Genomic DNA, 22,375 nt, shown 5'->3' with positions numbered 1-22,375 from the left:
CTGCTGAACCTGCGCGTCCGGAGCCCGTGCTCCGCAGCGGGAGAGGCCACAACAGTAAGAGGCCTGCGTACCGCAAAAAAAAAAAAATTAAAAATATATTAAAAAATATTATTTTATTAATATTATTAGTATCAGTCTCCAAGAGATAGCTATACACCTATGTCCATAGCAGCATTATTCACAATAGCCAAGTGTCCACTGATGGATGAATGGATAAAGAAAATGTGGTCTATACATACAATGGAATATTATGCAGCCTTGAAAAGGAAGGAAATTCTGACACCTGTTACCACATGGATGAACCTTGAGGACATTATGCCAAGAGAAACAAGCCAGTCACAGAAAGACAAATACCGTGTGATTCTACTTATAAGCGGTACCCAGAGTAGTCAAATTCACAGAGGCAGAGTCACATGTGGGTGCCAGGGGCTGGGGAGAGGGGGGAGGGGGAGTTAGTGTTCAAGGGGGAGAGAGTTTCCGTTTGGGAAGAAGAAAACAGTTCTGGAGATTTGTTCCACTGAATGTACCTAAAGCCACTGAACTGTACACTTAAAGATGGTTAAGATGGCAAATTTTACGTGATGGGTATTTTCCCACAATTAAAAAGTAATAAGGACTTCCCTGGTGGCGCAGTGGTTGAGAATCTGCCTGCTAATGCAGAGGACACGGGTTCGAGCCCTGGTCTGGGAGGATCCCACATGCCGCGGAGCAACTAGGCCCGTGAGCCACAACTACCGAGCCTGCGCGTCTGGAGCCTGTGCTCCGCAACAAGAGGGGCCGCGATAGTGAGAGGCCCGCGCACCGCGATGAAGACCGGCCCCCGCTTGCCACAACTAGAGAAAGCCCTCGCACAGAAACGAAGACCCAACACAGCAAAAATTAATTAATTAATTAATAAAAAATAAGGAATTATATTTTTTAAAAAGTAATAAGAACACTAACAGTAGCTCCTACCATTTACCGAGCGCTATCAAGGGGACCCATGATGCCAGGCCTGGTGATGCCCATCATCTCCCCAAACTTTGATTCGTGACTGGCTCCTGAAGCCCCACACTAGTCCATGTGCATTCATGTCACACTGGTAGAGGTTACAGGGATACAGGCTTTGACTCAACACAGGAAAAGCTACCCCACCGGGAGGGCTGTCTCCAAACGGAAGACCAGGAGCCTCGTGGGCCCCGGGGTTCCCCGTCCCTGAGGGTTTTCAAGTGGAAGTTGCCCACTTATCAAGGCCTCTTAGAGAGGGTCTGTGCAAGTTTTTAGAGGAGAGACGGGCACCACCTGCAAAGATCCTTCCGTCAAGTCACCTGGCCTCGGGGTAACGTGGGCAGAGGTCGAAGTCAGCTCACACTTACTTTATGTAGAAAGTGAGGCAAGTTGGTAAACAGGATGGCGAGACCAAATTTCGCCCGCTTTAGAGAAGAAACTCTTAGTGCTTTTAAGTATACAATGTCATAGCACTCAGAGCTGGATGGACCCCCATCCGACCACCTCCACGTGCTTCTGGGGAAACCAAGGCCCAGAGGGGACGGACTGTACCCCAGATGCCTGCACACTCTGTGCAAGTTCATCCCATAACACGGCGTGCCCTCCCATGAGCTTAAGTGCTGTGCTGGTTGCAGAGTCTTTCTTATTCACCAGAGTAGGGCCTTTAGGGAGACACACTTTACGTCTTTGAAAACGGGCAATAATCCAGATGGTATCCTGCTTTCAGTGCGTTGCCCATGTGTTTGCCTCCAATGCATTCTCCCTGATGCCTGGTCTGGTGAAAAAGACATCAGATGTATGAACAAAACACAGCTACACGCTATGCCATGGCCGAGTATCTCCAATACGATGAAAGAATCCAGGTGTGAAAGGTCACGCTGCAGAACTCCTTTTATGTGCGGTTCAAACACAGGCCAAACTCTGACTGACGTTACAGGTCGGGATGGTGGTCATGTTGGCAGGGAAGTGGGGTAGGTTGGCTGCTGGAAGGGGGCATGATAGAGGCCTCTGGGGGGCTGGGAATGCTCCAAACTTGATCTGGGTAGTTACCTGGGTGACTTGCTTTCTAACACTTATCGAGCTGCTGACGTAATAAAGAGCTTTGTCCCCCGTCAATAAACCGCTTTAAAGAGACAGGTTTGGGATCCCCAGTTACGCAACACACAAGAAAGTTGTCTTGACACGTCTCCAGAGCTTTAACCGAGTTCCCACCCTTTGACCCAGTCCTTTAATCAATTCATCCTTTTTTTTCTTCTCTTGGCCGAGCCGCAAGGCACGCGGGATCTTAGTTCCCTGACCAGGGATTGAACTCGGCAGTGAAAGTGTGAAACCCTAACCCCTGGACGCCAGGGAACTCCCTAACAATTTATTCTGAGAAAATTATCCAAAACACAAAGATTTATGTACAAAAACATTTCACCAAAGCATGTCCTACATCCGTAAATACACACGCCAACACACAAAAAAGGGAAATGGCAGACAACCTAAGTGCCCCACCGGAGCTGAAACCAGCATCATACAGACTAATGACCTCGCGGAAAAGCCTGGGATGGAGACTCCAGACATTTCATCTCCGTGGGCGGCATCCACGAATGACTTTCTCTCCTCTCCTCTTCTGCGTTTTGTAAATGATCTGAGGTGCGGAGTATGACTTTTGCAATTTGGAAAGAAATAACAGAAACCTCATTCTTAAAAAAAAAAAAGTTTTTTTAAAGAACCAACCCACGTGCTGCCCCACCCCCAGGACAGGAAAGCAGCCCAGGCCCCGGCAAAGGGCAGACACGTGCATCACGCTGCTTCCTGGGGAAACGAGGGAGGCCTTCTGCCTTCCCCGCCTTCCGCTTGGAGGAGAAGCTGCGGCCTGGCCGTGGGAAGCCCGGCCCGTGCTGAGCCCTGGATTCTGGAAGGTGGGGCTTTAGCCCTCTCAGGTGGGGATGGGGGTTCACGAAGGTGAGCTCTCTTCTCAGAGCGGGCTCCCGAGGACCAGGCTAGGGCCATGCCTGTGCTCAGGGCGCTAAGCTAACGAAGGGAACCCTCAAACCCAGGCTCTGCCCCAGAGGGGACGGGGCAGGTGCTGTTGGCAGTGTGCGGGTGTCTGGGTCGCCTCAGGGGCCTGTCCCAGCGGGAGGGGAGGCCAGGCTCCGGTGGGCAGACAGCTCCCCGGGGGTCAGGTTTCCATTTCGTTATTTAAAGCCCGGCTCCTGGCGGGCAGGCAGGGGCGGCCACCGCCTGCGTGACCAGGATGAGGAGGAATCGCAATCCTGACTCGGGCCCGCGTGCCCATGGCAACTGGCGTCGTGGCCTTGGAGACTAATCTCCAGGCTGCCAGCCGGCAGGGGCCTCTCTGGGCGGGGCGTCGCTCCTTGCGGAGGCCCTGGGCTGGGGAGCGGAGATCAGGCACTCTCCCAGCTGAGGAGGGTGCATCTGGCCTCGCAGCAGGGCCCCCAGCCAGGCTCAAAATGCACCAGTTCCCATGGGCACAGCCTCTGCCACACCCCGCCCCCAACTCATGGTCACGCATGTGGGGACATGACCATATGCGTACACATGCCAAAACCATCACGCTTCATTCCACAGAGCACTGGGACAGACAGCAGGTGTTCCTGCCCTAGAGAGAGTCCCAGGTTGGGAGGAGATAAGACAGTTACAATAAAACAGACTTAGAAAGAAAGAGATTAAAACACAGGGTGACGCTTCTTGATTTGAGTGGCGGTTACACGGGGCATATGCGTAGGTTAAAACTCATCACGCTGGACACTTAAGATTTATGCATTTTACTGTTAAGTAAACTATACTTCCGTCAAAGGTAAAAAGTGACACACAAGAAGCACAGGATGGTGGAAGGCGGAATCAGGGAAGACTCCTTGGAGGAGGCGATACCCAAGCTGACTGCAGTGTGTCATGTCACGTGGGAGCAGGAGTTTGCAGGGGAGGACCAAAGCCCGGGCAGCAATACCCAGGCACCGCTCACCTACAAGGGGGATGGCTGCTCTGCCCCCCGCAGGGCCCACCTCCTTGGAATAAAATGCTGAGCAAATACGGCAGGACCGTTTGAAGGAAAGCCAAATTACCGGCTGCTCAGGAAACCCAACCACCAGCCAGGGCCGCCCATGTGTCTTGGTCGAGCCTGAGCAGAGCGCTGGGTTGAGTGGGGACGGGCCTGGCTCTGCGTGGCTGGAACGTCCAGGGCAGGGCAGGAAGTGGTGGGTGAAGACGTGGGCACGGTTGCTGGGGCCAGGTCAAGGACCTTGGAAGGTCATCGTTTAGGGGACGGGAACCACCGGCAGGTTTGGGGCGGGGGCAAGACAAGGTTAGTTTAGGGGGTCCTGGCAGGTGAACTACAGGGGGCAGTACTGGAGATGGGGATCTGGTAGCTACCAAGCTTCTGCAACAGTCCGGGCCAGGGATGGCCACGTCTGAGGCAGATGGTGGCAGTGGGGCAGAGGAGAGGAGGGATGTGATCACTGGGCAGGGCAGGGCTTTGTGACTGAGTGGATGCGGGTGTCCTGAGAGCGAGGCGCCTGGAGTGACACCCGGCTTTCTGGTTCTGTTGAGAGAGTGGATGAGGGTGCCCCCAGCTCAGCAGGGAACAGAGGGAGGAGGACAGGAGGCCTAGAGGCTGACTCTGGGATCCCGAGGGACACCTGTAACCCGTGGGTGATCAGGGGCTGGGCTTGGCTGGGAGCTCTGGGCAGAAGGGAAGAGATGAGCAAGACATGTGGCAGGGCAGCAGCAAAGGCCTAGCGTGCCAGGGAGAACAGAGTGGGAGAAATCAGGGGCACTGAGGACAAGGGAGAGTCAGGGGAGGGGAAAAGGGTGGAGGTCAGAGGTCAGGAGGCTGGCCAAGGAGCCTAGAGGAACACAAACATGGGGGTGGGAGGTGCGGCAAATGGGTGACCCCAAGGGAGCAGGTGTAGAGGGCTGAGGAGTGGAAGCAGGTGGAGGCCGTGGGGTGTGGGCGAGAACGGAGGGGTGGGGAGGGCTCAGAAGGGCTTCATCCTTTAGGATGAGAAAACCTGGAACCAATCGGGTTGGATGGAGACAGAGTCTCCCCTGGGGACCAGGCCTCCCGGGTCCTTCCAGATGGACCCCAAAGCCTCTGAGTTCAGGACACAGGCCCAAGAACCCTTGTGCCAAGCCCTCTGCCAATCCAGGACAATGAAGAGTGCCAACCCCACGGCCGCTTCTTTCCATCGGACGGGAAGGTGTGTGCCGGTCAGCAGAGGCCGGACCCAAAGACCAGCCAGGGAGGCAGAGAGAGTGCTGGTCTCACCAGCTGCCCCAACAGGACGTGCCCACGTCGAGAGGGGATTTTGTTTTGTTCACGGCTGTCCCCCAGAACCACAGCGGGCAGTCCATAATACTTGCTGGGTGGATGAATGAGTCACTAAAAGGAACCAGAAGCCTGAAGAGAGAGGGAGAGGAAACCAAGCCGAGCCAAACTCCACCATCCTTGGCATCCAAGGCCCTGCCCCGACACATCCAACCCTACCACGCCTGCACCCGGCCGGCCTGAGTGCCCCTGCTGCCCTGGCTGCCCCTCTCGGCGTGAGGAGGGGGCAAGTGCCTGGGCTTTGGGGTCAACCAAAGCTGGGATCAGGAGTCCACCCAGCTATCACCAGCCTGTGACTTCCATCGGGCACCCAAAGTCTTCACGTGTTTCCTCCTGAGCAAAATGGCACCACCAAACGCGCCGCTCCCGGCATCGAGAGGATCACGCGTGACATAACGTGTGAAAAGCGCCTGGCTCGCGCCTGAAGATCCTACGGGCTCGTTGAAGAGGCAGCCGAGATGACGGTGATGACGGCTTCGCGCTGACATCACCTGCTGAGTGGCTGTCTCCCCCTGACATCACCCGTCTCACCATCTCCAGGCCAGCTCACCCGGGACTCCTGACGGGCAGCACAAGGACCCTTCTGTTCCCCTACGTGCTGGGGGGACTTGGGTGGGAAATGCAGGCCTGGCACTCAGCTGGGTGTCAGGAGACGATGGGAAGAAGCTAGGTGGTGCCAGCCCCTGGGGCGGGTGCATCTCCCGAGAGCCCCCCTGCCAGACGTAAACAGGCCTTCTCAGAAGGATGAGAAACCTGGACGAGGAGCCCCAGGCCCTGCCTTGTCGGGAAAAGGCTGGGCGGAAGAAAGCTAGTCACCTGTGGGTGAGCTAATCGGGCCGCCGGGCTCGCTCACGGGCCCCCACCCCAACTGGCAGCCAGCCCCGCCCTCCTTCCTCCTGTTTCTGGCTTCTACTCAACCCGGCCCCCTGACCTGTGAGCCACCAGGGGTGTGGAGCAAGGGTCCCAGGAACCCATCGGAAGGAAACTAGCTTCTAACTCCGATGACACCCTGAAGTGGAGCCTGGGCACCACCCATCTCTGAGCCTCAGTTTCCCCATCTGTAAGTGGAGAACTTGGGCTAGAAGTTCTCAGCTCCAGATGGAAGGACCACCACGACCCCTCCCCGGCATCTGGCCTCTATACCTGCCCTGATCTACTCCAGAGCAGTCATCTGAGTCACCCTCACACCCCTCCCTCATTTCTGGCCTGTCCACAGGCACCACCCCCAACCTGGATGCCCTCCAGCCCCCTCACCCTTTTGTTCTTACTCCTTTATTTCATTCTATTTTTTAAAATGGTTTATTTATCTATCTGTTTATTTATTTTGGCTGCGCAGGGATCTTAGTTGCAGTACACAAGATCTTCCTTGCGGCACATGGGATCTTTATTTGCAGCAGGCGAACTTCTTAGTTGCGGCATGCATGCGGAATCTAGGTCTCCGACCAGGGATTGAATCCGGGCTCCCTGCAACGGGAGCGCAGAGCTCCCACTGGACCACCTAGTCCTGGGCCTGTCCACCCCCCTGAGCCCCTTATCCACCCCCCTGAGCCCCTTATCCACCTGAAGGATGCCACAGGACCCTAACTAATTGCACAGTATTTTCACTGCACCTGTTATGACACGGACCCAGAACTGGGGTGACTCAGACCCAGTTCCCACCCCAGAGCTCCCAGGTGGGGAAAGAGAAGCCAAAGGTTATAAATGGTGACCCACACATGAGAGAGGAGGCCACCTCCGTTCAGAGGTCCACTCATCAGGTATTTGTCAACCGCACCTGCTGCCTCCCCAGGTCCCTGCACCCTCTGTCCTCACACTCACGCACACATCTCATGCCCCAAGTCCCGTTCATTCCTTTCACGAATAGTTAAGTATCACCTGCAGACCCACTGCGTGCTCTAGACGAGGAACGCCACCAGACGGGGAAGATGGAGCCACACGGTCCATCCTGGGGGTGTCATGGTGAATCCCTGCCCCTGCGGGATAAGGGGGTTGGTTCACATCAATGACCAGGTCCCCAGGGGATGACACGTATTCTTTTGTGGTGGGACACTCACAGGCTCCCACACACAGGTGCACACCACTCACCCCTCCCTGGCCACAGCTGCTTTCACACACCAGCACATCTGAGGCCCCTGCACCCTGGGAGGGGGGCAGGATCTAGATCATCATCCATCCTACACTGGACAGCTGAGGCCCAGCGTGTAGGTGACCCGCCCTCCACCGCACAAGCCAGGGGGAGCCAGGGCTCCAGGCCACATTCCCGCTCCTCTCCCTGGCCCTCCCCTCCTGTGTGTACTCAGGCGGGTGCACAGACACCACTTCCTTCTCCAAACTCATGCCCCCATCTCCACCCTCACTTGGGCGAGGGGAGCCTAGCTACCTCGATCCACCGGGGACAACCTGGGGCTCCCCTAAAGCTCCAGCCAGGTGATGTGATTCAATAAAGTGACCCCACGGGCTTCCCTGGTGGTGCGGTGGTTGAGAGGCCACCTGCCGATGCAGGGGACACGGGTTCGTGCCCCGGTCCGGGAAGATCCCACGTGCCGCGGAGTGACTGGGCCCGTGAGCCATGGCTGCTGGGCCTGCGTGTCCGGAGCCTGTGCTCCTCAACGGGAGAGGCCGCAACAGTGAGAGGCCCGCGTACCGCAAAAAAAAAAAAAAAGTACCAATAAAGTGACCCGTGCCTGCCCTTCTCTCCCAACCCCAGGGACGCGGAGAGCCTGGAGGAACCCAGCCAAGGTCACACCATTCCCTCCTTAGGGCCCGATCACTGCTGACGGGCAGCCCCCCCTTCCAAAAGCCCATGGTCTCGGGAGCGTGCACAGGGCCAGCCCTTGGGAGATCTGGGTCTAACTGATGGTGTGCCACCTACCGGGGCTGTGTGACGTAGAGCAACCTGCTTCCCCTCTCTGGGCCTCAGTCTCCTCCTCCCGTAGACACCGATGGCACCCTGCTCCTTCCTTCCTCCCAGAGCAGTGGTGGGAGGCGAGAGCCAGGCCCCAACGGAGCCTTTCTATCCAAATCCCACCTTGGCTTGGGCCCTGGCTGGACCTCACTTTTCCACGAAGCCGCACAGTACGGCCATCCTTATCAGCCACCGTGTGTGGCCACCCAGGGCTGTGCATCCTCCTCCCCCCCCCACAGCAACCCTCCGACCATGACTCTACCCATCTGACAGCCGAGGACACAGATGCTCAGACAGGCTGAGTAGCTGCCCAAGGTCACACAGCAGGAAGACTTCGGGGCCAGCTTCAAAGCAAAGCCTGCCAGAAGCAAACATGTGTCCCACGCCCACACACCTCCCCTGAGCAGCCCCCCAAGCACGGCTCACTGCCCAGCGGCTCGCGTGCGGCTATCTGCAGAAAGGCTGAGGGGGTCCTCCCTTGGTTCGTTATTCCAAACTGTCTTTTTTGCCTCCCTCAAGAGAGTGAGGGGCTTCAGGACAGCGGCCAGGCCTCCTTTCTGGGGTCGCAGTGAGGCCCAACGTGGGCTTCCCGGAGTCATCATGGGTCCTGACAACCAGAAGGGACCCTACAGATACGGAGATGTAATTTTCTGAGCCAAAAACAGGGCGGAGGGTGGTGCCAAGATCGCGGACCTTCCGGACGTGGGGATGAGTTGTGGAGACGGTGGAGATGCTGGCAGCTGGCAGCCCTCCGTGACATGGGGTCGCCCAGTCTGCCCTCACGTCTGCAGAGACACCAAGCCAAGAAAATGGGAGCAAGGAGGCACTGGTTTCACTGCCAAAAAAGAAACCCTGTCTGAAGCCTGGGATGAGAAAATCACTCCTCTTCCAAAGTTTTTCCCCTGCAGAAGGCCAGGCCGGCAGGGAGGGGTCCCAGGCACTGCCCCTGGCATCCCTATGTCCCCTCCCACTGGGCTCCAGGGTCCTGGCCCTCCAAGGCCTGCAGGGTGAGAACCCTCCTGGTGGGACTGACATAGCTCTGAACTGGCTCCCCAAGGTGAGTGGTGGGCACCCGGACCTTAGCCAGCGCCAGCTCTGTGCCACGCCCACCTGCCCACCACCCCAAGTGCTCACGGAAGCCTCGAGAGCTCTCAGCAGCGCCATGAGGACGGACGCAGCCCACACAGGCAGTGACTCAACATCTCACCAGATAAATGTAGCACCTGCATCACCAAGACTGGGTCCACCCGTACCAGGAGCGTCACTACCCACGATACTCCACCTGCCCACCCCTGCCCCCGGGCTCCAGGGGTCTCTCTTTTAGGCAGTCCTTCCAGTTCGTCAGCCCCATTCTACAGATCCCAAGGATGGTGTCCGCTGGGATTTACCCTGGACACATAATGAGGCTTGAGGTTTCCCCGAGGTGACACCAGGAGCTCCCGGGGGCAGAAATCAGTGCCCCTCTCTCCTGCTTGGTCCCGGGGGCCATCAGCCTACACTCCATTGCATCAACTGCTCAGCAGCCTCCTGCCTCCTGCCTCCGAGCAGAATCTACAGCCACCAGGTCCCGCTGCGGACTCTCCTCTCTCCTCATCTGGGGTGTTTCCCATACCCTGATCACCCTCACTCCCCTACCACCACCCCCCTCACCACGGTCTGCCCCCAGACCTCCCGCCAGCTGTTCTGCCTCAATGCGTCCACCCAGCCTCCTGAAGAGGAAGCCCGGGGAGGCTCCGGGGCACCTGCCGGAGGACAGGGAGCCCTGGACCAAGAGTCACGAGATGTGGTTTTGGATCCTGATTCTTGTAACTCTGGGACCTTAGCCACGTGTCTTCCCAGCCCTGGGCCTCGGCTTCTCCATCTGAAAAGGAAAAGAGGTCCCCTCCAGCTCTAAGGGTTGTGGCACACCCCATCCAGGAGGCTCAGGAGTAGGGGAGGGAGAAGGGTGCCTGAGGAAGGTGGCACGGGGGCTCCCACAGAAGCTCTGGGCCCCAGCCCTGGACAGAAGTCACATCCTGAAAGACAGACCCCGACTGGTTGCCAGGGGACGAGTGTGTGTGTATCTACTTAATGGGTCAGGACTTCTTTTTGGAGCGATGAAATGCTCTGAAATTAGACCATGGCGAACACTGCACAACTTTTTGAATATATGAAAACACACTGCAGTGTACATTTTACTTTTTTTTTTTTTTCGACCGCACCGTGCAGCACATGGGATCTTAGTTCCCTGACCAGGGATCGAACCCGGGCCCCCTGTAGTGGAAGCACGGAGTCTTAACCACTGGACCACCAGGGAAGTCCTGAAGTGTGCATTTTAAAGGAAATAATTTTCAAAAAAAAAAAAAATCCAACATGCTAGAGGAAGAGAACAAAGTCCCTAAAGGCACCACTGAGCCCCAACCCGAGGCTCTGAGGACCTACCCACAGGCTTCTTCTTGGGGGGGATACATAAACCCCTCTTTGTTTACGCCTCTGTACTTGGGCTTTCTATTACCTGGAGCCAAACACGCTCCTAACTGGTGGTCTCGTCCCTGTGCCACCCGCTGGGACTAGAGGGGGCTCCGCACACTGGGCGGCATGTGTCTGAGGCTGGTGGTCAGGACTCAGCTAAACGTCAAGTTCCTGGGCACGGTCGCTGCCAGCGGCCTCTGGATCACCACACAGATGTGTGCACACGCACGTGCACGCACAAAAGCGTGTGTCTAAATAATCCAGGGGATTAACTGTTCTGAGGCTTCACACTTGTGCTCTCTCCACACGCGCCAGCTGCCCTTCACGGAGGGGGAACCCCCCAAACTACTCTGCACACAGTGCCCCCCACCACCATTGCCATTACCCCCCGGATGTCTCTGAGAGGCACAGCCAGGCCAGCAGAGGCAGCAACTGGGGACGAGGGGGTGAGCCTGTGAGAGCTGGGATGGAAGGGTGGAAAAGCCCCTTGACCTTCCAAGGCCCTGCCCCAAATGTCCCGGCACCCAGCTTGCTTCTAATTCACTTAACAAGTTGGTACAGGACGCTCACTGTGTCAGGCAGCGAGCTGGGGGCAGGGATACAGAGGGACAGGGCAGCACGGCCCTGACCCATTGGAGGGAGACAGACAAGTACAAGGCCAGTTGGAACACAGCAGGCGAGGGGCGCTGAGCTGTAGGAACACAGAGGAGGGGCACCTAACACAGACCCGGGAGGGGACATCAGAGAAGGCTTCCGGAGGGAAGTGACATCCAAGCTGGGACCTGCAAGAATTAGCCCAGTGAAATGGATGGGGAGCGGTAAAGCGTGTTTAAAGGAGAAGCAATAGCGCATTGTGAAGCAAGACGGGAACGCAGCATGTTCTGAAAACTGATGAAGCTCATCATGGCTTTCATAGGAACAGGCAGGGCCTGGCTGGGAGTGAGGCAATCAGATGAAGGTCTTCACCTGGACCCAACACAAGCGTCTCCCCCGCCCCGCCCCAAGTTGGTCCCCGCGGAAGACCTTCTGGAGTGTCATTTCCCATCTCTGGACCCTTTCCTACACTGCTGCCCCCACCTCGCCCCACCCCAGAATGCCCACCCCAGACTACTCCTGAATCCCACCCGTCCTCCAGTCACCTCCTGCAGGCTGCCCCCAGGCCCACTGGAGAGTACGGTGGGGCCCATACCCCTGGGTAGCCCAGCACCAAGGTAGGGCTTGGCATCGGGACACCTGATCAGCCACCCCAAGGGTCTGAGAGGTGGACACGCCAAGGGGACTAAGCACTTCTACCCCTGGGGTTTTCCCAGCTTACAGAAACAGAGACTCAGCACAGCCCACGCGCCACGCGCAGAGTAGGCAAGGGCAGAGCAGGGAATGATGGCGGCCAGGTCCTCTCTGGGCAGGCCTGGAGCTCTCCAAGGGCCAGCCTCTGGGATCATCGTGTGACAAGTTGAGAAAACACTCTTCACTGGGATGGGGACCAGCTTCTCCCAACTGAACACGCGGATCCTCCCAAGAACCCTGTCACGCAGGGATAACCACACTCATTTGTTCAGGTGAGGCTCAGAGAGGTAAAGTCACTCGTCTGAAGTCACACAGCAGGTGAGGGGTAGAACTGGGGCTCCAACCCTTGCCTGTCTGGTTTCAAAGGCTCTGATGGTTAAACGGCACCCTGCTGGGAAGTGGGGAAGCTCTAAGGAAGCCAAAGGAGCCTGCCCCCAAGGAGGGGCACTGGCCTCCCACCCAGGGCGTCCAGGAGCATCTCCCTGCCCTGGATGTGCAGAGAACAGAGCATCTGAGGCAGTGGCTGGCTCCGGGCGGGCGGGTGGGCAATGGACCAGGATCAGAGGGAGGATGTGGTTAGCCTATCCACCCAGAGGGCTGCACCCCCCAGCCAGGGTACACATGGAGAACAGGGGCACCTAGCTCCTTCCCAGAGGCCCTACCTTTCCCAAGCTGGGCCTCTCTGCTGAAAGCCACCACACCTGAAAAACCAGCTCCTGGATAAACATGAGACACCAGATGGGCCCAGTCACAAGACCCCCTTGGAGCCCGCCAGGACCACCTTGGAGCTGGCTGGGTGGGTGGGCAGGCAGGAGTCCTGCCTGCTCCAGGGAGCCACCCAGGGGCACCCGAGGGCCCTTCTGCACAGGGCTAGCCTGCCATGGTCCCTCCACCGAGTACAGCCCAAGGGTGGGATTCAGGGGTCCAGCTTTTGAGGACATGGGGGAGGGGACAATGGTGGGGTGGGGGGGGCAGCTGGCTCATCAATGACTTCCTCACAAGAAACAGTTAAAACCCCCCAAATCTCTCAAGACACCCATAGGCCATGCTGCTGTCACCCACGGTGCTCCCTTTCCTTAGGAAGCCACGACCCCTGGGGGGGGCCCCCCTTCACTCAGGGACCGCCATTCATGAGCCCACAGGCAGCGCTGCCTCCATTTTCTAGACGGTGAAACTGAGGCTCAGCAGACTGGCAGTCATCCAAGCCACGCACAGCAGGCAGGCAGCAGAGCTGGAATCGGCCTGACCAGAGCTTGTGACCAACCGAAATCTCAGTGCTGCCGTCCACACGGACATTCAGCGCATCTGTGGATCTCAGATGTGTGTCAACCAACGTTTTATCCAGAGCCCTAACAGGTAACTTGGATAGAAGTGGCCCTACTCCAACTCAGAGGGGGACACGGGGTGCTGGAAGCCCGCATGTCCCCACCTCCTTCCCCCGCGGGGTCCCGTGCCCTCCGGGGCTCTGCGGAAGCCCAGCGGCTTGTGTGACCCCTGCTGAGGCTCACGCTGGCCCTGGAAACCAGATGCTCTGTTCTGTTCACAGATGACCAGGCCAAAGCACAGAGACGTGGTGTCACCCACCCGAGGTCACACAGTCCCATTCTGTCTGACCCTAAATCAGGCTCCTGCCTGCCCTCCTTCCATATCCGCTTGTTTCAGGAAAACACAGAATTTGTATCCCAAACTACAGAGCTGCAGAAGTGGAGACCAGGGACTCACTGCCAGAGACCCCCAGACTCCTGGGGGAGCGGGGCACACAGAGACGGGCAAGACACCACCGGGCACAGAGAGCTTCCCTCCCTTCAGGTTCACCCTCTGCCCCCAGAGCATCAATTGTCCAGGAAGCCACCTGGTCATTGGGCGGGTGGAAGACTGCAGCCCTGAGGGCGGCTGCAGGCAGGTGTAATTTCATCGGGAGCTCCCCGTTTGTGCAAGTCACCAGAAACGGAGGATGAAATTCCAGCTCTGCGGACAGAAGTGTGCAGCGATCCTGGCTCAGGGTCAGCTCTCAAAGCGGGTGGGGAGGGGGTGTCTTTGTGAACATGAGGAAAAGATACCCCCTCCTCTGGGCGGCCCCAAGCCGGAGCTCAGCTCTCCTCCACGAGAAGAGTGGCAGAGCTCTGTGGTATAGCCGTGCCGTGGAGTACTACTGAGCCACCAAAAGGACCAGCTCCCGATGCCCCGACAATGCATTAGGTGGAACGGAAGAAGCTAGACGCAGGCTGCATACTGCGTGATTGCATTTATATGGCGCTCTAGAGGATGCGAAGCCATAGAGACAGAAACCAGATCAGGGGTTGCCAGGGGCTGGGGGAAGGGAGGGGGCTGGTTGCATACCGGCTTGAAAGAACCTTTGGGGGGGATGGAATGTTCTACGTCTTGACAGGGGCTGGGCTATGTGAATGCATGCATTGGTCGAGTTCCTTGGACGGCACACTTAAGCCCTGGGCATTTCACCAGATATTCCTCATCTCTCGACAATATACATGATAACACGTGGGGTGAGCCCCTTCCTACGTGCCGGCCTGAGGCTGGATGCCAGGACCTGAGACCCTGCAGACCTCGTGCCTCTGCAAGTTTCTCACTAGCTTGTGGAGTGACCGACGGATGGATGGACAGATACAGACCCCCCCATAGGGCAATTCTGCCAGTAGCCAGAAAACGTACCTTGAGACCCCACTAGACCCCACCAGCAAACAGGCCTGGCCCTGCCCAAGCCTCCAGGAGAGAAGCAGCCTGAAGAGTCTCCTCCAGCTACAGGCCAGGAAGGGACATGGCCTCAGCTGTCCCTCCTTCCCCAACCACACAGCCAGGCCGGGCACCTAGGAGCTGCCCAGGACCCTAAGCCCTCAAGCTGGGACCTCTCGCCTCTGGCTTCCCACCCCGTCTCCACTCCAGACCTGCAGCGGTGTGACCCACCTACCCCTCTGTGGAGCCTCCACCATGCAACACTGAACCCCCCAAAACCACAGCACCACCATCGGGCTCAGGCAGAGCGGGGGCATCATCGCCACTTCACACACAAACACACAGCCCGCTGGGGGGAGGGGACATGGGTCACTCCCTGGCCTTGGGCCCTCCCGTGACATTCCAGGGGCCGCAGTGCAACACAGGGGCTGGGGCTTCTGCCTCGGATGGTGGCATGGCGGCGGGGAGGTAATTCCCAGCAACCAGCGTGCTGTACTCACCTGGCATCCCTTTAAAGGGACAGCCCCTCAAATCTGTGACCAGCCCACCAAGGACCCTCCCCTACCAGGGGCCCCAGAGGCGCAATCTCCAGCCTTGGAGGGGGGAGCACCAGAGAAACAGCCTCCCGGGGCTCAGGCCTGGCTCTGCAAATCCTAAGTCGGTGTCAGACAGGGCGACCCCGGCAACCTCCCTGCTCCTCCCAACACTTCTTCATACACTGTATGGACCGCAGTGGCACAGAAGACTCTGAACACCAGGGCCTCCCAGCCTGGGGATCCCTGAGGCCCCACGCTGCCCAGGCCTAACAGGAGATCTGGACGCTTGGACCCCAGACAGGAGAAAGCCCAACCGAGGAAATCAGAATCGCCGCTGCCTGATTCAGACTCGCTCTAGACCATCCCCCGACCCTCAGGTTGAGTCCTGACCCCAACTCCAGGCCCCAGCCACACCCTGAGTCCCTCCCTAGCCCCCAACAGTCTCACTGCCCAGAGGCCGCAGCTGAAAGGTTGCCAGAAAAAACACAAGACCCCCAGTTCAGTCTGAACTTCAGGTAAACAGGAAGTAAATTTTTAGTGTCATTGAGAGCCCCAATACTGCATTGTCTGTTGCTTATCCGAAATCCAAATGTAACTGGGTGTCCCTCTTTTAACTGGCTAAATCTGGCAGCCCGGAGCAGGTGGTCCTGAAGGAGGGAGACAGGTGGGCACACAAATAGCTGTGGGTCAGCCAGGCCCAGCTCAGGACCAGGAGGGAGTTCGGAGCGAGAGCTCTGCTCCCTGCCGGGCACACCCCCGCCACTCACGCCAAGCCCGTGCCTGGTCAAAGCAAAGCCTCACCCCGAAGTGCAGGAGGGCTGTGCCCCATGCGCCATCCTCCCCCAGCGCTCTGAGCCTCTTTGTGTCATCAGACATAACCCATAGCACGAAGTCTGAACTGACGAAATATCAACCCCAGTGAGACAGTCCCAGCCAGACATCCTGCAAATGAGGAACCCGGGCGCCCAGCGAGGCTGGCTCCCCTTGGGACTCACCTGGACACCCCAACATTTACACCCAGAAGTCTCCACTGTCACCCTGTCACCAAAGGGGTGACATGCCACTGTCTTCGGACCAGGTTTGTCTCCTTCACTCCTCCCATATAAAACAATCCTCCCCACCTGCCCCTGCTTGTGAATTCCTGCCGGGAATTCCCTTCCAGTCACCACAAGGGGTCACATCTCATAGGCCCCACGTCCTCCCGGGGGATCCCGAGCCCTCGGTCCTGGGTCTCGCTCTGCTCTCCGGGACTTGTGAATTAACCCTGCAAGTTCTGTTCCCAGTGCCCCCTGAGGCCTCCACAGAACCCATGGAGCTGGCACACCCTCCTGGTCTGTCCCAAGGAACCTGGCTCTGTCCTGGCTGCAGGGCATCAAAGAGGGAGATGTCCGCAAGTGGCTGAGAGTCAGAGGATCAAGAGATGCTGGATGGATGACGCTCAGGGAGCAAAGCCCCAGACTCAGGTTTGGGGGAGACACAGGCTGGGGTGATGGGGTGAGGAGTCTCCCAGAGGATGTGGGGCAGGAAGCTCAGGAAAAGACCCTGGGATTCCAACCATTGTGGGAACCTGCCCCAGAGACGGGAATTCAGGAACAACGCGAGAAAGCGTGCTTAGCAATTCGGACCCTGGGGCAGGACTTCATTCATTCATTCACTCAACAAGTATTTGGGGACCAGCCCTGGGGCACCACGGAACCAAAAGCAAGCCTCAGTCCCCGCCCTGTCCCTAGTACAATCGGGACGTGTAACTCTTGATTAAGATCAATGTTGGGACAGGGCAAGGACAGAATGTCATGGGGACACAGAGGTAGCACCTTGGCCAGTCCTGGGAAGGTCTGGGAAGGCTTCCGGCTGGAGGACATGACAGCCAGCTGAGTCCTGACAGAGGAGAGGAAAAAGGCAAATCCTACAGCTCTTATCCCCCATCCTCACCAAGTGGGGCCATTTAAGGAAGCCCTGCCCCTGCAGGTGGGAAGAACCTCTGAGGTGAGAGGAACGGCACGTGCGAAGGCCATTCAGGAAAACTGTAAGATTGCAGGTTTCAAAGAATGGGCCCAGGAGGCAGCGGGTGGGCAGACGAGAGCCAGAGGACACGAAGCAGAACCTGGAATGAGGATAGACCAGCAGATGCGGTCTGCGGTTCCAAGGTCACGCTTAGGACATGAGAGCCCCAAGCTGTCACCCACCACATCACCCTCAGATCCTCACCCGGGGTCTCCAACAACGGGGCCATTACCAAACTGGGGACGCCCTGGCTGCTGGAGACAGGGAGGCTGTAAGAACAGCTGTCTCCGAGACCCCTATCATTACGTCTGCCTTTCCGTCTATTTCCAAGCATCAGGCAACTGGAACCACGTCAGAAGGCTAGCCAGCTCGGGGAGACTGCCTTAAACGAACAGATGAAGCACACTGCAAATAAATGACCCTTCCTCCAGCATCTAGAGAACGGTCCTCTTAAGTAGGTTAAGCCTGCCCCTACAATGCTACCTTCCCAGACCCAGTTTTGCAACCTTTTCCCCCCAAGTCCACCCACATTTTGAACGAGTGGTCAGTGAGTGGCGGCCGAGAACCAACCCTGCCTCGCTTCCTCCGCTGGGGTCCTCTGGGACCCTTTGAGTCAGAGCCACAACTTTCTAGGTCACCCTCGGAGCAGGGTACAGAACGGGGTGTGGTCTTAAGCTCCCCACCTCCCAAAAGCAGATTGGGGGCTCCGACATCCTGTCCCCTTGGGGCCAGGCCTATCCCTTGGTCCACAGGTCCCTGTTCAGAAGAAGGCAGAGGGTACCCCCCACCCTCCCGGACCCCTACTCCTGATGGCCACCTGACCACCCCCATCCTTTCTGCCCTTGTGCCCGGCCCCTCCCTGCCAGCAGTCACCAGCCTCCCCCCCACCACTGCCTCTCACTCTGAATAAATAATCGATGTCGATGCCCTTACCCTTTGGGAATGACGGTGCTGAAATAAATGTGCTGCTCAGAGGCACCTCCCCAGCCCGGAGGCCCCAGGTCAGTACCAGGGAGCAGCAGTCCTTGCCACCGAGCAACCAGACACACGAGGGAGACGATGGCCAGAGGGGTCAGAGCAGCTTCTGGCCACCCCTTCCTTCTGCTGTGGGCAGTAAGAGAAGCCCCCGCAAATGCCCACTCCCCTAGAAGCTGTCCGGGCCTGCCCCACGCCCCACATCAACAGCACCATACTCCACCCAAGACCATTGCTTTCCCCACGTGCCGGGCAAGAGACCCCTACATGCCGAGCTCCCTCACTTGGGCTATGATGTGGACACAGGAGCCTCCCAGCCCAGGTCTAGTCCTGGGAGCCTGGGTCACAGGACCAGATGTCCAGGGCTCGAGCCCCCTCCAGCAATGCCAGGAGGGCGGGACTCTCAGATGCACTGTCCCCCTCTCACCTGGGCCCAGGCCGGGGCATCACCCCTCTCCCTGGCCACAGGCAGGGGCTGGGGAACCCAGGAAAGGCACTAAGCCCATCATACTCAAAGCCCATCCACACCCTATGGCTGCTCCAGGGGCCTCCCCACCCTTCTGCGGGAACTCAGAGACCACCCACAGACAGAGCATCCCCAACTTGCTCCTCTGAAAGCTTTGCGACCTCCACTGCCATCCTCTGAGTCTCCTTCCCCCCACCCCACGAGGAGCTCAGCTGCCACCACTCAGGCCAGCCCCCTCCCCAGGGACCCCAACAGGAACCACTGTGCCGGGGCAGTCCTGCCTGGCTATCCTGTTCAGTCCTGCCTGAACTCAGCCTATAAGTGGGGGGCACCGGCCAGGAGACCGGCCCAGCCCGAGAAAGGCGGAGGTGGGGGGAATTGGGGGGCGGGGGCCGCGGCCTTCCCAGCCCCCTCCGCTCCCACACTGGCGCCCGCCGTCTGGGCAGCATAACTGACCTCATTCGCCAACTGCAGCAGCCTGCGGGCGCCCGCTGCCCGCCCCGGGCGCCCCTACATCCGGAAGGGCCGGGGGGTGACAGCTCCCGACTGCCACCCCCTCCCGGCAGGTGGGGGCGGCCGTCCCTCCCCTCCCCCGGCCCGAATTATAATCCCAGTCACGTGCCTCCCAATGCACCCAAAAGCCGGACCCAGATTCTGTAACACCTTGAGGGGGAGGGGCGGGGGCCCCGGGGGGGGGTGGGAGGAGAGGGGAGAAGGGCCTCGGCGCCCGCCCCCCGCAAAAGTTTCTCCTACCTTGGAGGATCCCCAAGCGCTCCTGCCAGCGGCGCCCCGGCCCCGGCCCGCGGCCAGGACTCAGACTCCTGCCGCTGCCTCCTTAATTAATCCAGGAGAATGGGGGAAGGAGAGGCAGAGGGAGGTGCGGAGCGGCGGAGGGGGCGGGCGGGAGGAGAGCGGGGCGCTGGGCGGGGAGGGGGCCCGGCGGGGGCTCTCGGGCCGGCCGGGGGGCTGGCGCTCGGCGGCCCCCACCCCCGGCGCGGGCTGCGGCGGAGGGCGGGGCGCGGCGCGGGGAGCGGAGCCGAGAGCGGGAGCGCAGGGAGGCTCTTTGTTCTGTAATCCCAGTAAGATTGCCAGCCATTCGCCCCGGCCCTAATCCCAGCCCCGCGCAACACCACCCTCCATTGGCTGCCATTTACATACGGGATTAGCCCGCCCTGCCCGCCCCGCGCCCCAGCCTGGGCACCGCGGGGGGAGCGCCGTGTCCCCGCCCCGCGCCCGGCGCCCTGAGCGCGCTCCGCCGCAGCGCCCGCCGCCATGGTGGCCCGCAGGAGCCCCCTGGCTGCCCGCGACGCCCCTCTGCCTCCCCAGGTCAGGCCGCTGCGGATTAGAAAGCCGCGGCTCGGCCCCGGGAGACCGGGCGCAGGAGCCGGGCCGGAGGGTCAAGGTCACTCAGCGGGCTCTGGGAGGATCCCCGGGAGACACCGGGGCCCGGAGCGACCGTAGGCCCGGCGCGCCACGCGCTGGGGAAACTGGAAGTGCAGCGGCAGGTCACCCCTGCCGTGCCCAGGTTATTTCCCGGTGGCTTGGCCCGGGTGCCTCTTTCAGCCTTTGTCCCCTGGGATGGAAAGGAAGGCAGTGACATGCTGAAGGTCACAGCAGATGCAGTTGAACACGCCAGGTCCCATCTTGTCTGGGCAGCCCTCCTGACTCCCCCCTTCCCCTCCAGGGCCACCCCCTTCCCCTCCATACCAGCCGTGCTAGGAGTCAGAAGCACACCTCCGATCCTCTGCAAAGCGTGCATCTTAATTCATCACGAGGAGCACGATGGTTCATGGCAGTGCCCTGAGCCCTGTGCTAGGCCCTTGCTATGCTGGACACTGTGGGGAGGGAAACAGACCAGGTAGGCCCCAACCCCAGGGAGTGCCTGGCCTAGATGGAGGGAGTCAGATTGAGAATCTACTAGGTCCTAGCAAAGCCCACTGGGGCCCTGCCGGGCACACAACGGGCCCTTGGTAAAGGCTGACCTTGGCTGGCCAGGTGTCCCCCTGGCAGGCTGTGTCCACACTGCCCAGCCCGAGGCCAAGCCCAGAGGGCCCCTTGTGCCCATTGAATGCCTTGCCCACAGAGGGTATCAGCCAGAGCAGGGGATTGGGAATGAGGCCACAGTCATGCCCTCTATCCCATGCTGCCCCGGCCTCTTGGGGATACTCTCTCATCCTCCTTGCCGCTGGGAGGCCTGGGGACACCTTGAAGCACCCTGTCTTGTGGTCCCCCTCAGACTCACATCCCCACCTGCCCTGTGCTGGCCCTGGTGTGGCAGAGTGACTAAGGGGAAGGGCCAGGATCTGGAGCCTGACCAGGTGACTTCAAATCCTGGCTCTTACCACCGTGTGACCTTGGGCAAGGCAGTTCACCCCTCAGAGCCTCCATTTCCCCCTTCCTGCAGCCTCTCAGTGAACCACGGTGTGGTCTCTGCAGGTAACAGTGATGATGGGCACTGCTAGTCAAGCATCTACTAGGCACCTATATCCACTAGGCATAATACCTAGGCTATCACCATTCCTTACATGAAGACTGCAAGGCAGTATTATTGGCCTCGTTTTATAATGAGATGAAGTGACTTGCTTAGGGACATGCAGCATGTGAGTGGCATTGCTGGGACCCTCTCCATAGCCCTCATTCTGCCCACTGGCCTATGGTCCCTCCATTACCTTTGCAAAGACCCATGAGGTTTTGGGGGTTAGGCATGGCCTCAGTGGGCCCAGCTAGGGGAAGCTGGTCCCAGGAAGGGCTGGCTGGCTGAGCTGTTGGCTTCTGGGCAGAATGCTTCCTGGACCCCAAGTCCAGGGGCAGAGTGCCAGAAACCTCTGGACCCCGGCGGGGGCCTAAAGGATCCGAGGCTTGGTGTGTGCTCAGGACTGCCCTCTGCAGGCAGAATCCAGAGCGGCAGACAAGCAAGTGGAGTGCTGGGAGGGCATGGCCTGCCTCTGGGCTGTTCCTCCACGTGGGAACAGCCAGCCTCACTTCGGCCTCACCCAGGCAGAGACTGGGGGCAGTGTGATAGAGCAGAAGGCCCTGCCCCTCTCAGTTGCGTGTGACTGGGGTGTGACAGCTGGCTCCACGTTCACTGGCTGTGTCCTAGGCCAAGTTAGTTGCCCTCTCTGGGCCTCAGCTTCCTCATCTGTAAATGGAGTCAAGATAGTCCTTTCTTAGGAACGAAATTGGGTCATTTGTAGAGAAGTGGATGGACCTAGAGACTGTCATGCAGCGTGAAGTAAGTCAGAAAGAGAAAAACAAATATTGTATATTAATGCATATATGTGGAAACTAGAAAAATGGTACAGATGAACCGGCTTGCAAGGCAGAAATAAAGACACAGATGTAGAGAACAAACGTATGGACACAAGGGGGGAAAGTGGGGGGGGATGAATTGGGAGATTGGGATGAACATATATACACTAATATGTATAAAATAGATAATTAATATCTCTTAGAACTTGCTGTATAAAAAAATAAATTAAATTTTAAAAAAAGATAGTCCTTTCTTCATAAGATTGCTATGAGGATTAAATGGCATGCAATACAGGAAAATTTGTTGGTTTCGGGCTTCCCTGGTGGTGCAGTGGTTGAGAGTCCGCCTGCCGATGCAGGAGTCACGGGTTCGTGCCCCGGTCTGGGAAGATCCCACGTGCCACGGAGCCGCTGGGCCCGTGAGCCATGGCCGCTGAGCCTGCGGGTCCGGAGCCTGTGCTCTGCAATGGGAGAGGCCACAACAGTGAAAG

General features: G+C 58.6%; 1 protein-coding gene across 7 annotated transcripts in view; it reads right to left on the bottom strand.

Annotated features, from left to right (window-relative positions):
- The window catches only part of GTF2IRD1 (GTF2I repeat domain containing 1), a 111,686-nt gene extending 91,990 nt beyond the window's left edge, over window positions 1-19,696 (bottom strand). For 3 of the 7 annotated variants that reach the window (XM_089895786.1, XM_089895789.1, XM_030763694.2), the window contains exon 1: window positions 19,389-19,695. The gene's annotated coding sequence lies outside the window, so the exon portion shown is untranslated. Of the gene's footprint in view, window positions 1-19,388 lie in introns of all 7 variants that reach the window. The other 4 variants (XM_022588110.3, XM_089895788.1, XM_089895787.1 and 1 more) reach the window with 2 other exon arrangements.
- Window positions 19,697-22,375: the final 2,679 nt, after the last annotated feature.

Source organism: Delphinapterus leucas, chromosome 15, assembly GCF_059928025.1.
Source record: "Delphinapterus leucas isolate spDelLeu-1000000601 "Yukka" chromosome 15, BTC_Dleu_Yukka2, whole genome shotgun sequence".
In the NCBI taxonomy this organism is placed as follows: Eukaryota; Metazoa; Chordata; class Mammalia; order Artiodactyla; family Monodontidae; genus Delphinapterus; species Delphinapterus leucas.
Note: the sequence above shows the minus strand (reverse complement) of the source record. Positions and strands in the feature narration are given on the sequence as shown.